Below are 13,881 nucleotides of genomic sequence, written 5' to 3'. Positions count from 1 at the left end.
GCTGCAGAAATGCTGACCCATTTCTCAACTTCTGATAGGGTTATCAGCTAATGATATCATGAGCTAATCAGCTCATGATAAATGGAAAATGTTAAAATAAAAAATGCATTTGATGTAACTAACATGGCTAGCCATAAATTACAGTGTGGTACAGTGCACAGTATTGGTTGTTTCCCCTTAGGGTCACGAAGCTCCCTCCACTGCCCAGCATTGTGAGAGTATCCTACTGGACATCGTTAGCCCAAGAAAAGACCAAATTCAAAACTCAAGGTATGGTTTTTATTTCGTGTATATTGCTTTTGCACCCTAAGGAAGTTGAAAAATTCCAAGTTAAACAATGTTAAGTTGAGGACCATCTTTAATTGCAAACAGACTGAAGCCACAATAACTAATTACAGGACACCTTTCAAAGTTTACAAATAAGGTACATTTTGGTAGAAAAAAAAAACATTTACATGCTCTAGCAAATATAGGCATAAAAATGTATGCAAGGAAACTCAGCCCACATTTCAGGTGCTCAGATTTGTTACATAAGAAGAGACATAATATGTCTAATAACCATATAGAAGACATTTTTAAACAGTAGGAAATATATTTAAAAAATAGGAATAGGCCAGTTCAAATAGTGATGCTGGGAAGCTGATATGATTCAAATAAGATTGTAGGAGAAAAGCTTAATGAATTAAATAGTAAACCTTGTACATATTCTTCCTAATCATATCAATATGTTATTCTAGGAAAGACAGATTAGTTCATTTTTCTACTCCTATATTTGGAAAAAATCACAAAATTGCTGAAATTCTGGGTCAAAAGACTAAAAAGTAAAATTAAAACAATTATATTTGATCACATGTAATGTATACATATAGTTTTCTTAATATTAAATGTAATTACTTGATTTTGATGGAAACCTTGAATATCTTAAACTGATGTTTTTAAAATGCTGATGACGACGTGTTCTATCATCATATCTAGATAGATAGTGTATACTTGAAAGAAAACACAGTGATGAGTTTAAATCTCTGACTTTGTTAAAGTGTTTCTAAACATTAATGGACATGTTATTCTAAACAAAACTGTTCTGAAAAAACAATGTAAATAAAATCACTAGAATATTACTCATAATATTTAGAAAATATTTTCACATTTGTATTGATTTTGGAAGCCAAAATAATCTTATAGATTTCCTGCTATATACATATTAAACATGAGCAGCAAAAATGAGATGATGGGACAACTTAGTAATCTTTTAAAATAAAAGTTTTAATAATACATTTTAATAAAATTTAATATTGATAGTTTGAGGTAGAGTCTTTGTTTTTTGCATCTAAGTGTCATAGTCTTAATATAAATTGTAATGCTCATGAAGTAGTCAACTTAAATTTTTAAAACTCTTTTCTGATTGGATGTATTCAAACACATGAATCTATTTCATACTTTATTATAATATGGAGGAGGGTGAAACTTCATGTTGAAATACCTTTAATTTAGTAAATAAATATGTCTAAGATTTAGTGAATATTAAATAAAATTGTAGAGGCAAGTAATTATGTTACTTTTTTCATAGTAAGCTAAATTTTAATTTTAAAAATATAAATGTTCTAGTATATTCAGGAATTTTTTCTTATTAGTTTCTCAGTTGTGTTAATCCAGGTGCTGTTACATATTCAACCAATTGTTCTCTTTCTTATAAAAAATCTTTTTCATTTAAGCAACATATAAAATATAAAAAATGAATTTAGAGAATAACTAATCCCAGCAATAGGAATGCCACACTTCTGTAATTTATTAGGATCTGTTTGTTCTCTGTTTAAAAATAAAAGATACATGGAAAATAACCCAAACTAGGGTTTATTTGATATCTACAGTAAATACTAAAATGCACAGTTACTAAGCTGTAGTCAGGAGATAAATGCTTCATGCTATGATTTTATTGAAATAACTATATGCAAATAAAAATTTAAGAAATTGAACAGTTTTTAAAAAGTGCTTAGTATAGTGCCTGGCTCAAAAAAATAACAATGCAAAAGCTAACAGTAAACTTCAACCATTCACGGGTGTTGTGTTTGCGTGTGTGTTTGTGTTTTCCGTAACACAAGCCCGTGAAGATCACATACAATTTTTGAAATATTCACCTGATGTTTTTCAAGATATCTCTTGTAGCTAATACTGTTACTATTTTATAAGGTAAAGTGATTTGCAATTTTATCATCATGCTTTCTTAGTATGGCAGTGCAGTAGTTAATGTAGTCTTCAGTTTTATAGACAGCTAACACCTGGCTTACTGAGACTAACACTTTCACACCAGTAAGTAAAACTTGGTAGGCCAGATTGTTAATGCACAGATCTTATGCTGCAGTTACAGTGTTAAGAAGTCCTTGTTATTATGAATGTGCATTATGAGTATATTGTACACAGTCCTGGTATGCAAATGCGTAGCATTCAGAGAAGTGAAATAATTCTGTGTTATTATTATCTTTGTAAATTACATCTTAAGAGTTTTTGAGGACTTTATGATGGCAGTCTTCTATAGTCACAGTAATACAGTATGTGCAGCACAAAGTGTTCTCTTTCACTATTAACAATAACAGAGCCAATGAAAATGCTTTTTAAATATACACCCAGCAAGCAGTTATCTGCTCTTCCTTCTCACTCTCCACAAACCATCTTTTATCATCTCGTAGACAGCACATGAAACAGCTTTGTAAACATCTGTTTTTCATTGTTAATTGTCAGGAAAAGTGGGAATTTAAATGCTTCTTTGGAATCTTCCTAATCCTATCAAGGAGAATAAGTTGTATACATTTATCGTCTTCCTCAGATTGTTCCTTCAGACTTCTTTGTTAAATGTGTACAGTCCTTCGTTCATTTTCTAAAAATTACTTTTGGGATTATAATATTTTATAGATATTTTGGGTACATTATTTTGTGCTAGTTAGTTGAAATAACCAGTAATAGTTATATTGTACCCAAGAAAGATTCATGGTAGACTTAAATATAATGTACCTTTTCAAATTATTTTCAGTTTTCTCAGGCATATTTCTGTATCTTAATGTGCAGTAACAGAAAAGTAAAAAAAAAATACTTGGTAGCCAAAGAACAGATTAATTTAGAGTCTAAATCTGCTGCCATGATTATTCTGTAGGAAAAATATGCCTTATTTTCACAGGCCTTTTTCTGTTCCAACAATCGAGCCACTAATGTCAACAGAATATCTGTGGCAATGATATAGTAAGAAGGCTTTTGCAATAACACAGTGTGACTTTCTTTTAAATTAAAAGAATCTGTTGCAATGATTACTTTTAAAAATTAAAATTTTGCTTTGGTTGTTCTGAATTTATAATGTAAAGTCAAATGTACCTATCTCTTGAGTACAGAAAGAGCATCCATAATTTAATAATTAAGTAATGCATAATAACCAATAACAAATAGACAGGAATACAGAATGCTAAGAGATAGTTGATTGTTAATAAGAACTTTTTTTTTCAGAATTCACTAATTTAAGAAACATTTTTAACCTTTTTTGAGTTACTGTCTTTTCACGCAATTAGAACGCATTGTACATTTTTCCGTTGAAAATGTACTTTATGAGTTTTTTATCAGGCAGAAATTGGAAACTCACCATTCACTATTTATATCTGCCTTTCAGTGTTTGCTTTTCAAACTTGTATTGAAGTGATGTAGAGCTAGGCTTTATCACTGCATATAAAATTAATTGAAATGACATATTGTTGCAGTTTCCATGACAACCATGTCATGATGCTGATGTTCTTAAAAATTTATAAACTATAATCTGAAATATGCTAATTCTAGTGAACACAGTTAACACTTATTTGTTTAATATTCAGTTTGGTACTAAACTTCATCAACTTTGAAAGTAGGTTGATAACATATTGTATACAAGTAAAAGAGGTTTATATATTAGCTCATGAGTTAAAAACATTTTCCTATTAATGTAGAACTTTGAGAGTGAAGAAAGTTTTTCATTTATTATTTTCTTTGACACAAATGAACACAAGGGCAAAATTATTGTTGCAGATTCTTAATATTGTTGCCTTCTTCCCCTCCCCCATTTGAGATAATATACCTGATGAAATTTTAAAATTCAATAAAGTCCAATGGATTATTTAAATAATAGCAAACATCTATATGGTTAGGAATACTGACTAATCTTAGCTTTCATTTGTTTGTTTTAGGAAGATACATTTTTATCTTATTTGTACAATTACGATACATGCAAAAGACACAACATTCAGTAACTTACATAGCAATTATGTTAAGCACATTGATTTGAAATACTGTTTGAAGTTTCTTTTAGAACTGGCTTAGAGTAAAATAAGACTTTTGGAATTGTTTTATAACCATAGATTCTGAAAATAAAGCTTCTTGTAATATACTGTTTATTAAAGTCAGAAGAATGCTTTTCAAAATGTATATAACTTGGTGATTAATGTAAATGGCAGGAGATATTAAGTAATATGCCAAATAAAATAAAGTTATATCATGTTGAATTATCAAATGTTGAATCAAGTGATTCTGTTGGTGTATATAGTAAAATTGGTCTTCAATATATTTAATAGACTTTTAATGATGATTTATAAAATAATAGAATTCCAGTAAATCTTTAGTTAGCACTTTTAATTACTTGTTTTGCAAATATTAGGCACTTAGTAGTAGTTAGGGATGCATAAAAATCCAGAAAACAAGCAAAAAACTCTAGTATAATTCTAACATTTAAACATGCATATAATAGAAATCCTGTATTTAGAAATTTAAAATTATCCATGTGAGGTTTGGAGGAGAGATTCTTAAGTAAACAACTTCAGAATTGGAGAAGTCAATGAACTTCAGCCTTAAAAACATAATGTTAACACACAATAATAATACATATAGCAGCTGAGGTAAATTATCAAACTTTTAAAGGATAGTAATTTACTGTTACTTTTTTGACATTTACTGGTGAGAAATTTTTTGTCTTCCTTCCATGTCTTTTGTTAAATGTTGGAATGGAGTTAATACTGATCTATCAAATGCTTCTAGTGCATGACAAGCCTCAAATGGGGAGAGGTAAGTGTTGAGATTGGCACATAGAATGCGAATGTTTTAACAGTGTTACTTGCTATTCAAAAAAAATAATAAAATACCTCTGAAGATTTTGGTGAATAAGTATATTGCTATGATTGTATTATCCTATCGCCCGTCATTATATTTTCCTTTTCTGTATTTTTTGTAGTTATTCTTATCTATGTAATTATCTAGATCACTTTAGTTAGCAAAAACATTCAGAAATTGTATATATCATTGTAGAAGGAACATTTGCATGACTGATAGAATTTTCATTTTTCTGCTAGATGATTCAGTAACATTTGTTTTGGCAACTTTAAATAACAGAACAGCCAGCATCTGAATAAATATGCTTTTTCTAGATATTAGTTCAAACATTGTATGCTATTTAAAATAATATTGCTGTATGTATGGTTTTTCTGGAAACTGGGAGAAGTTTACAATGTTCTGGTTTTTACTACATTCTGTAATGACAGTTGTTTTAGTTCACTGTATTTTGTCATTAACTTTCTGTTTGTAGTTAAGTAGAACATGTGAACCAAACAGTGACAGCCTGTCTTGTGTTGGTAAGATTTTTGTTTAAAAACAAAGGAATTTGTCCCTGATGAACATGTGATGTGTATTCTTCTTTGACAGTCATTGAATTTCTTTTTAAATGATGCTTCTAGTTCGTGTGTTTGTTGCTTACATTTAAGATGAGGTGAACTGCCAGGATTATACATGGCCAAACCGGGGTCCCTTTGAGGAACTGCTCTGGGGGACATTGTGTAAGCCTAATGGTCTTCCAGGAGGTTGGCCCACTTCACTGTGACTAAGAAATGAGATGATTGGAGGGTTATTACATACTTAAGGTTTTCATAGTGGATTAGAATAGCATTGCTTAGCACAGGTGTTTCTGTAATTGGGATTCCCTGGGAAAATTCAGGACTGTATTCAGTAACACTCAGCTTTCCACATGAGTGGAGGGGCGATTCAATGTTAATTTGCCAGGCTGAGGCGTGAAGCAGGGGAATGGGACCTGGCCTACAGGCCTGTTGCCTCTCTGCTCTGAAAAGATTTCCTGTTGCCCATTAGCACAGTATTGCTATGGCTCTAGTTTTAAAATTTGAATTTATTTTATTTATTTATTGCTGGACAAAATACTGAAAGGCCCCAGTTGGAGCCCGCCAGGACTGACTTTTGCCCTTGTATAACACAAAAATAGTTTTCTAGTATCCCCCCTTTTGGGAAAATAAACAGAATTTGGCTTGCCTTGTAATGCGTTATATTTAAACAACATATATGCTCCCAAGCAGCAGGGAAGTGACCGAGGTGCCCTTGGCATTCCGTTTATAGAGCAGGACCTTTGGTGTGGCCTTGCACATGTCGCCAAGCCTTGCATGCAGCGTCCAGGAATAACAAAGAACGGTCACAACAATGTTTTTCAGGGTTTAGCTGAGGCGTTCTTAAACCGGTGTCCTTACAACTCAAGGCATGTTTATAGGAAGAAGGGTGTGCGAAAAGGGGGCTTTGGCGGCGGTAGGGATGGAAAATTGTTGGCACTGGTGATGACCATTATTATTTGGCTGAATTCATTGTTAAGATGCTCAGGACTGATTTCCTGAGCAATGGGTGACTACAGAGCTGCGAATTGTGTAGCCCTAGCCAGGGGCGGTCAGGCTGCCTGAGCGTTCCTCTCGTTCCTCTGCTGCAGGCAGGACTCACGGGAGACCCTCACGTGGGACCTGGAGTCTGGCCGCGTCCCCTGTCCCCTTTGTCTTTCTCCCAAGGAGGAGAGCAAGCGGGAGAGGAACCCTAGGGAATAGGGAATGTGCGCTGAGCCGCGTCACTGCAGAGGAACTCGGTCCCAGGCCAGGCCAGGAGCGAACGCTACCTCTTGGAAGAGACCCCTACTCCCTCACAGCTCTGCAGCAACTGGTGCTTGAAGTTTTGGCGCCACAGCTGCAGCCCTGGAACGGCTCTCCCTGACCCGGAGCTTTGTACTCAGCTGGGGGAATGCGCCTTCCCTCATTTCCCGCTTGTCGGGCTCGGCTACTTTGCAGTTTTAGCTCTCACTGCTTTTGGCCAGCCCAGGTTCGGCCGGGCGGCTCGCAGGGCACCCTCCCTTCCTAGAGGTCCCGGGAGGCCCCCCAGGCCGGGCGGGTGTTGCTCTCCACAGCCTGAACCGGCGCAGTCTTCTGCTCGACCTCAAGGTGGCGACTTAGGCACGTAAACAAAGCTCGGCCACGCAGGACGCCCGGGACCCTAGCGGTCCATCCACGTATCCTAGTCTCCCGGCTGCTCCCGAGTGGGCTGAGTGGACCGCTGCAGGGACTTCAGCATAGATGAGAAACTCGGACAGACTTTCTGTGTGCGCACAAGTGTGTGTGCACACAAATGTGTGTGTGTGTGTACAAATGTGTGCGTGTGTGTGTCCCCGCGCCGGAGCAGCGGGAGATGGTGATGAGGTGGAAACCCTTGGCCGAACCCGTTTGGGACGCCTAGAGCCTCCCCGCCGCGTCACCTGAGCCGCAGGCCCAGAGACCTCGCAGGCTGGGTTGCGGGACCACAGCTGGCACAGGGGACGCGTCAGAGCGCAACTGGCAAAAGGAGAGAGTCTGGTCGCTGCCGCCAGCGGCACAAGATTTGCTAATTTTCTTTCAGTGACACCCGTGCTCCTTGAGTGGAGAGACCTGGAAAATAAAGCCCTTAACCATACTTGTACTATTCTCCCGTGTGCATACCGGCTGTCCGGAGTGGCAGGGGTAGTTTGGGAAGGGGGCGGGGAAGAGAGACAGAGACAACGAAAGAATAAACGTACCACACATCCTTACCTCCGGGACGAAAGGACACGGTTCCTAGAACTGAGACTTCCATAGGCAGTCAGCATCCCAGCTGTTCTCCTGTAGGTGTTCTGCCTAACACCACCTTCTACTAACTTGGACAAGGCTTGGGATGTCCCCCTCCTTTTAAAATCCCCCCTCCCCCCCTTTTTTTTTTCTTTCCAGACATTCCCTAAACTCAACCCAGGGCAAATCCAGAAGTCGGTATAGTAACAGAGCTTCTATTCAATCCCTCTTACAGTTTCTCTTAGGCAGATGGAAGAAGTAGATGGTGACAGGACTTTGAAGGGTTGCGTGGGCATGGCATGGTGTGTTGGTGGCAGGGAAGCGCGGTTTCTCATAGGTCTTGGTGCGGCAGGTAAGGCTCTCGGATTGCAGCTGCCCTCTTACAGCGCCGGCGTCGGGTGCGAGTGGAGGGTGATCGCGTCAGATTCGCAGGGGGAGTGGAGGAGGGTGGAGTGGGGGAGCAGTGGACCCTGGGCAGACTCCACGGACACGCATTGTCCTGGTCGGCGTCTGCGGGCTCTCCGCAGATGCCTTTGAGGGCTTTTAGAGCAAGGTAGTACATTCCAGGCTTACCCCCACCTCCTTCCCCCTCCCTTCTAGAACATGTTTAAAAAGAAGTAAATGCCCTTCTAAAAGAAGTTAAAAATGTCGCCCTGACTTTCCATCTGTGATGCTCAAGGATTAAACAAATGGAACTTTATTTGACCGGGGAGTTTTCCCAGAGACTCAGCGACATCTCTGGTCTTTGGCCTTATTCTAATTCCATGGTAGTAATTACCCTTCGTTTCTTTAAGTGCAATAGATTTATTGCCTTAGAGACTATGCACAGTTTGATTGAATTATTCATTTTTTTTCTTTGGTGTAGACTGCATCTGGGGACTCTGATGTGACGTGTAGATTTTTTTTTTCAGGAACAAAGGGAATGTGGAAATGAAAGAGAGAGGGAGAGAGAGGCTGGCAGATGTAATGAGACGCGGTGAAGGTGTACGCAGACTGGCACTCCCACTCCTCCCTTCTGCTCTCCCTGCAGCCCTGGGTGACTCGCAGGCTAACACAAACAGCTTTGCTCCTGCAGCCTGCCCTCTGTCACTGTAAGTACATCAGCCTTCTCTTATCAGCATGCAGATTCCAGCCACGCACTCCCCCAGCCTCGGCTTTGTACCTTAAGACAGCAGAAGCACATTTCAAAATTAACTTTCCTAAGCTAGGAAAGGCATGTATGGAAAACTTATTTTATCTTTATTTTTCTTTGGAAAAAAGTTGATGCATTTTTACCAGTCTCCCCACCTCCTTTGTGGCCGTGCTCTGCTGCTCCAGTTGCGACCGCTGTGGTCTTCCCACCACGATAATGTGCAGATTCAGATAAGAAGAAAAAATGTAGTGTGTCCGTGTGAGATAGAGAGACAATGCCTTGTCCTTCTGCCAAATGGTGTCGTAAGGAATGCAGAGTATAATTCAGAGTTTGCCTTTTCTTTTCTTTTTTCTGCTTTTGTTGCTGAAACATAAGTCCCCAACCCCTTTGAGGGAGAGTCCCAGGGGTACTATTATTTGGGAGTTGGGGGTGATTTGGTAACTCCAAACTCAAACGAAGTGCCAGAAGCTGCTGGAGTGTTGGCATGTTTGTCGTTCCCTGTTTAAGGAAACCCAATTGCTAAAACTTTTCTCCGTGCTGTAATTAAAGTTTCCAACTTCTTCGCTTTTAGCTTTTTTACATTCTTTCACTTATTCTTCCTTCCACTGAAAGTTCTCCTTCTCGATGTTTTGGAGTGAATGACATTTGTGTCTGTCCTGTTTGTACGGTAGCTAATAAAGCCCTTCCTGAAAGAAGTTAGCGACCTTGACATGAAGTGATGTAGATCTGAGTTATCCGTCCCGCAGACGTTATAAGGAGAGCTTCATAGCAGGGATTTGAGGTTTTTTAACGGCCGTTTTATATATCTGTATATATATTTTTTATTTACGTGGGCGTGGATGGTATTTTGCTCAAGCAGAATTAACTGCATCGCCCTTCCCAAGTTCAGGGGGGACTTTTCTCCAGGAACCCGTGCGCGTCTTTGCTTTGCAAGTTCGCGCCTCTTCTGCGGAGGTGCGAGGCCAAACTTAGCAAAGACGGGTTGCTTTTGATGGTTCCGGTGCGCCGGGACACTCTGCCGGCGCGGAGAAGGCAGCCGGTGCGGGCAGGTAAGTCAGCCCCGCCTGCTCCAGCTCCCTTCCCTCCTTCGTTCTTTCGTTCTTCCCGGGGTTCAGGCGCTGCAGCGGGCTCTGATCCCCTGGGAGAAGAGAGCCTGTGCGCTTCCGGGTCTCGACTCCGTGCCCGGGTGTCCTCGCCGCCTCCAGGGACTTCTCGGAGCCCCTACGCGGAGCGGACCTGGCGGAAAGCCCCGTGCTTCTCAGGGCTGACGCCCTCTGTGCCTCGCCCACAGCTCCTTACAACCGGCGTCCGAAGTTCCAGGGGTAACCTTTGGCACGCACTCTCGTCCCCAGTCCCCAGGGCCACGTGTCATCGCGTGCACAATCTGGAGTGTGGTCCCCCAATTTAGCTTACTTCTTTTACGGATCATTATCAGGACCCGTTCCGGATTTCCCCTTGTAATTCTACTTTAGTTCCCCTTATCATTTCTGTTTTGGAAAATCTGGAGAGGGTTCCTGTGGCTCTTTTGCTAAAGGTCCGGCGGTCAACGCAGCCGGATATTAGGGCCTTGGACACCAGGGAACTTGGTAAAGTCTCTTCTTTTCTTTCACGCCTCCTGCCAGTGGCCTGCATTCGGTCGGCTGGGTCAGTCGCGTCCCCCCAGAGCTCAGAGTGCCAAGTGATTTAAAGAGAGGCACAAGCGGCTCTTTGGAAAGGCAAACTTAGCACATAAAATTGGAGGAATCCAATCGGGTCCCAGTGTCTGTAATGGTTCACCTTTCTCTGTGGTTCTTCCTTGAGGGTTCAGCCTTTGGGACCTAGCTTACCCTCTTCTTTCTGCAGATATTTAGGATAGGTCACTGAGTTTTGACCTTTTTAAGCTGTAGGGAGGGTTTTGGCCTCAGTGGTTGAGTTCCAGGCAGGCCGCAGAAGATTGCAAGGCTCTGTGACTGAGTGCTGGACTGGGCCGGGACACATCATACATACACTGAAGAGATTGGACTGGTCTAGCCTTAGAAACACCGCTCAGAGCTTACTCCCCACACCTCGACCTTGGGGGTCAAAGAGTGGTTCTACAGTTCTGGGATCTGCAGTCTTCCAGGAGCTGACCTGCAAGGTGTCTGAGGGTGTTAGCGGCCTGTCTCTTGACTCACCTGTCAGGACACACACTGTCTAGCCCCAAAAGATGTTGTGGGGGATGGAGACACAAGTTCTTTCTGGAGGTCTCTCTCCCTTCCCAACCAACAGTTGCCTAAATTCACAGTCAGTGTAACTCACAGACTCCAACCTCCCAGCCTCAAGGATCCCATTTCCTATTGGGACAGAAGCATCTGGCCATTGCTCCCGCCCCACCAAATCTAGGTGCCTGTCCTCACTCTTAGCTCTTATTCTTTCTCTTCTCTGAAGTTCACATGGGAGCAAACCTGGAGTATGCTTAGGAAGCCAATATGTGACGGACATCTCTTCTTCCATCTTCTGTGCTTGCCCAGGGTGCTCCATTTTCTTCAGTGGTTAAGTGACAAACATGGGGCTCTGTCTCTCGACACCTTCCTCGTGTTGGCAATTTTACACTGTCAGGAAACTTTCTTATTTTTTCTAGCCACCATTCTTGACCCCTGTCTCCTGGTCCATGTTTTCCTTTTACAAAATCTCTGTGGATGAGGTGTCTCAAAGTGACTATCTTTTTTTTTTTTTTTTTGAACCAGTTTGTGCATGGAGGGCACCTTCATAAACCTTTGCAAATCAGGCTGGCCATAGGGAGCCCCTCCCAATGTTTCCTCATGAGGTGGTCTGACTGCGCGCCTGACCTCGGGCTCACAAATGGAGTGTGTTCCTTTGGGCCTTGGGCAAGGCAAACCAACTGCACGTGGTGAGCACTGGCCCTCCAAGCTGGTTTTCCCGTCAGCTGCATGTATCCTGCACCCTGGTACCTGACACCATGGTTAATTTCTCCTCTGCTAGTCTTCTTTTATTTTTCTTTGCATTGAGATAATTTTCCAGGTCTTTGCTGCTTTAGGTTATTCCAAACCCTTCAAATCTTTAATCTACCCTTTATATGAGTCAAAGAGAATCTTTAATTTATGTAGGTTTGGGGGGTCTTTTACTGTCATAATTTTTTTTTACGTATGGCTTATGGATTTTTATTTGCTATCCTGGGTGACTGAAAGTCCTTTTTACCTTCAACAACCGCCATGACAATACCATGACAATACCTCTTGAAATCGTTTTTCCAAATCTTTTCCTCCAGAAAGTTGAGAAGCTGAGGTTACACACACACGTTGTGCAACAGACTTTCCCGATAATACCCGTGGAACTATATTATTTGTTATTGTAAAGGTGTAGCAGTTTTTCTTTGGTAGCCTCTACCTCTTGCTGTTTATAATACCGTTAACCCATAAGCGCCGTAATCCCTTGGCCTTTGGAGCACCGCCACCTCTGTATGCTAGGCTTTCCCCCAGTTCCTCCTCCATCTGTAAGATGCTTTCTTTTGCTCCGTTTATTGAGATCCTACTAACTGGTGTGATCTCACTATCTCTGCTTCTGGAACTTGTTCCTTTGTCTCTTTCCACTACTTCTCCCTTATGCCTGGTCTGCTTCAAAGCCCTGTCCCTTCCCGTCTGTGCTTCCTTGGCTCACTTCTTAGGTCCGGTTCGACCCTACTGGACTCCTCCACATTCAGCCCGCGCCTCCTTCTGTCACCCAACTTTTCCAAAGCACAGGCCACCGTCTCTACTGCTCCTCACTTCTCTCTCCCAGCTCGCTGCTGCTTTCCTTCCAGGATGCCTACCTTCTCCGAACTCCCCCCAGCAGCCCGGAGGTCCTTGCCTCCGACGGGCTGCCTCCTATCCACCAATTCCTTGTTCTCTTTCCCCTCTGACCCTGAGGCTCCCACTTCTCGGTCCCTTTTAGTTTCTCCTAGTAGGCACTTTGCTCTCTGTCCGGAGCTTCCTGCAGTCCCCTCAGCTTGCCGTTCTCCGCCAGCACTCGGTGTGCGGCTCTCCTCGCCTCTGCCTCCGCTCTCCCCTCCTTCCCCTTCCCCGGCCCTCCCCCTCCCTCCCAGCCTCCCGCCTGGCTCGCTGCCTCCCTCGCCTCTTGTCTCATCTTGCCTGTGTTGTCTGGGAGGGGAGCCCTGCCTCCTCTCCCTCGCTCAGATCAATGCCCTGGCCACTCACTTTCTGATGTTGCACGACGGGAAATGCTTTGAATACTTACGACATGGCCGCTCACACTGATTGCCAAGATTGACAGCACTAACCATCGCCTTCACTTGTTTGGGGGGGAAGCCCCTAGTTACCCCGCTCCGCGCGCACCCGGCACCCCAGGGGCAAACTTCTGCCGCTCTGCGCGGCCCCCGCCCGGGGCGGGACACCCCCGCGGACTAGAGTTAACGGGCTCGCCGGCCGCGGCGCGGGAGGGTTCTGCGCCCTGGCTCCCCGGGCTGTGCTCACTGACCTAGCCTCAGCTCCCCTGCCTTTAAACATTTTTTTTTTAATTATTATTATTACTTGTGTCTTTTCCTTTTTCTTTAATGCCATTTACTCCCGCGGCGCAGCGCACAAGGAGCCCTCCCGTGCGATACCATCCCGGAGCCCGCCCAGGTAACCCGGACGGAGCGAGCGAGAGAGCGAGGGAGGCAGAGCGAGCGCACGGCCCGAGTGTGAGCTACCTGTTGGGGAGCGGCGGGAGCCGGGGCCGAGGCGCGGGGGGCCGGCGCCTTCCGCTCCTGCCCTTGCGGGCAGCGCCAGTGTTAGTCTCCCCGCACTGGGACTGAGGGGCCGCGGTCGGACGCGGGGACCCGAGGCGAGGGCGCGGGCAGGGCCGGGGCGGGCTTCCGTGCTGGGCCGGGGAGGGGAGAGG

The sequence above is a fragment of the Ochotona curzoniae genome, unplaced genomic scaffold (assembly GCF_017591425.1).
Source record: "Ochotona curzoniae isolate NIBS_2020 unplaced genomic scaffold, NIBS_Ocur_1.0 patch401, whole genome shotgun sequence".
In the NCBI taxonomy this organism is placed as follows: Eukaryota; Metazoa; Chordata; class Mammalia; order Lagomorpha; family Ochotonidae; genus Ochotona; species Ochotona curzoniae.
Note: the sequence above shows the minus strand (reverse complement) of the source record.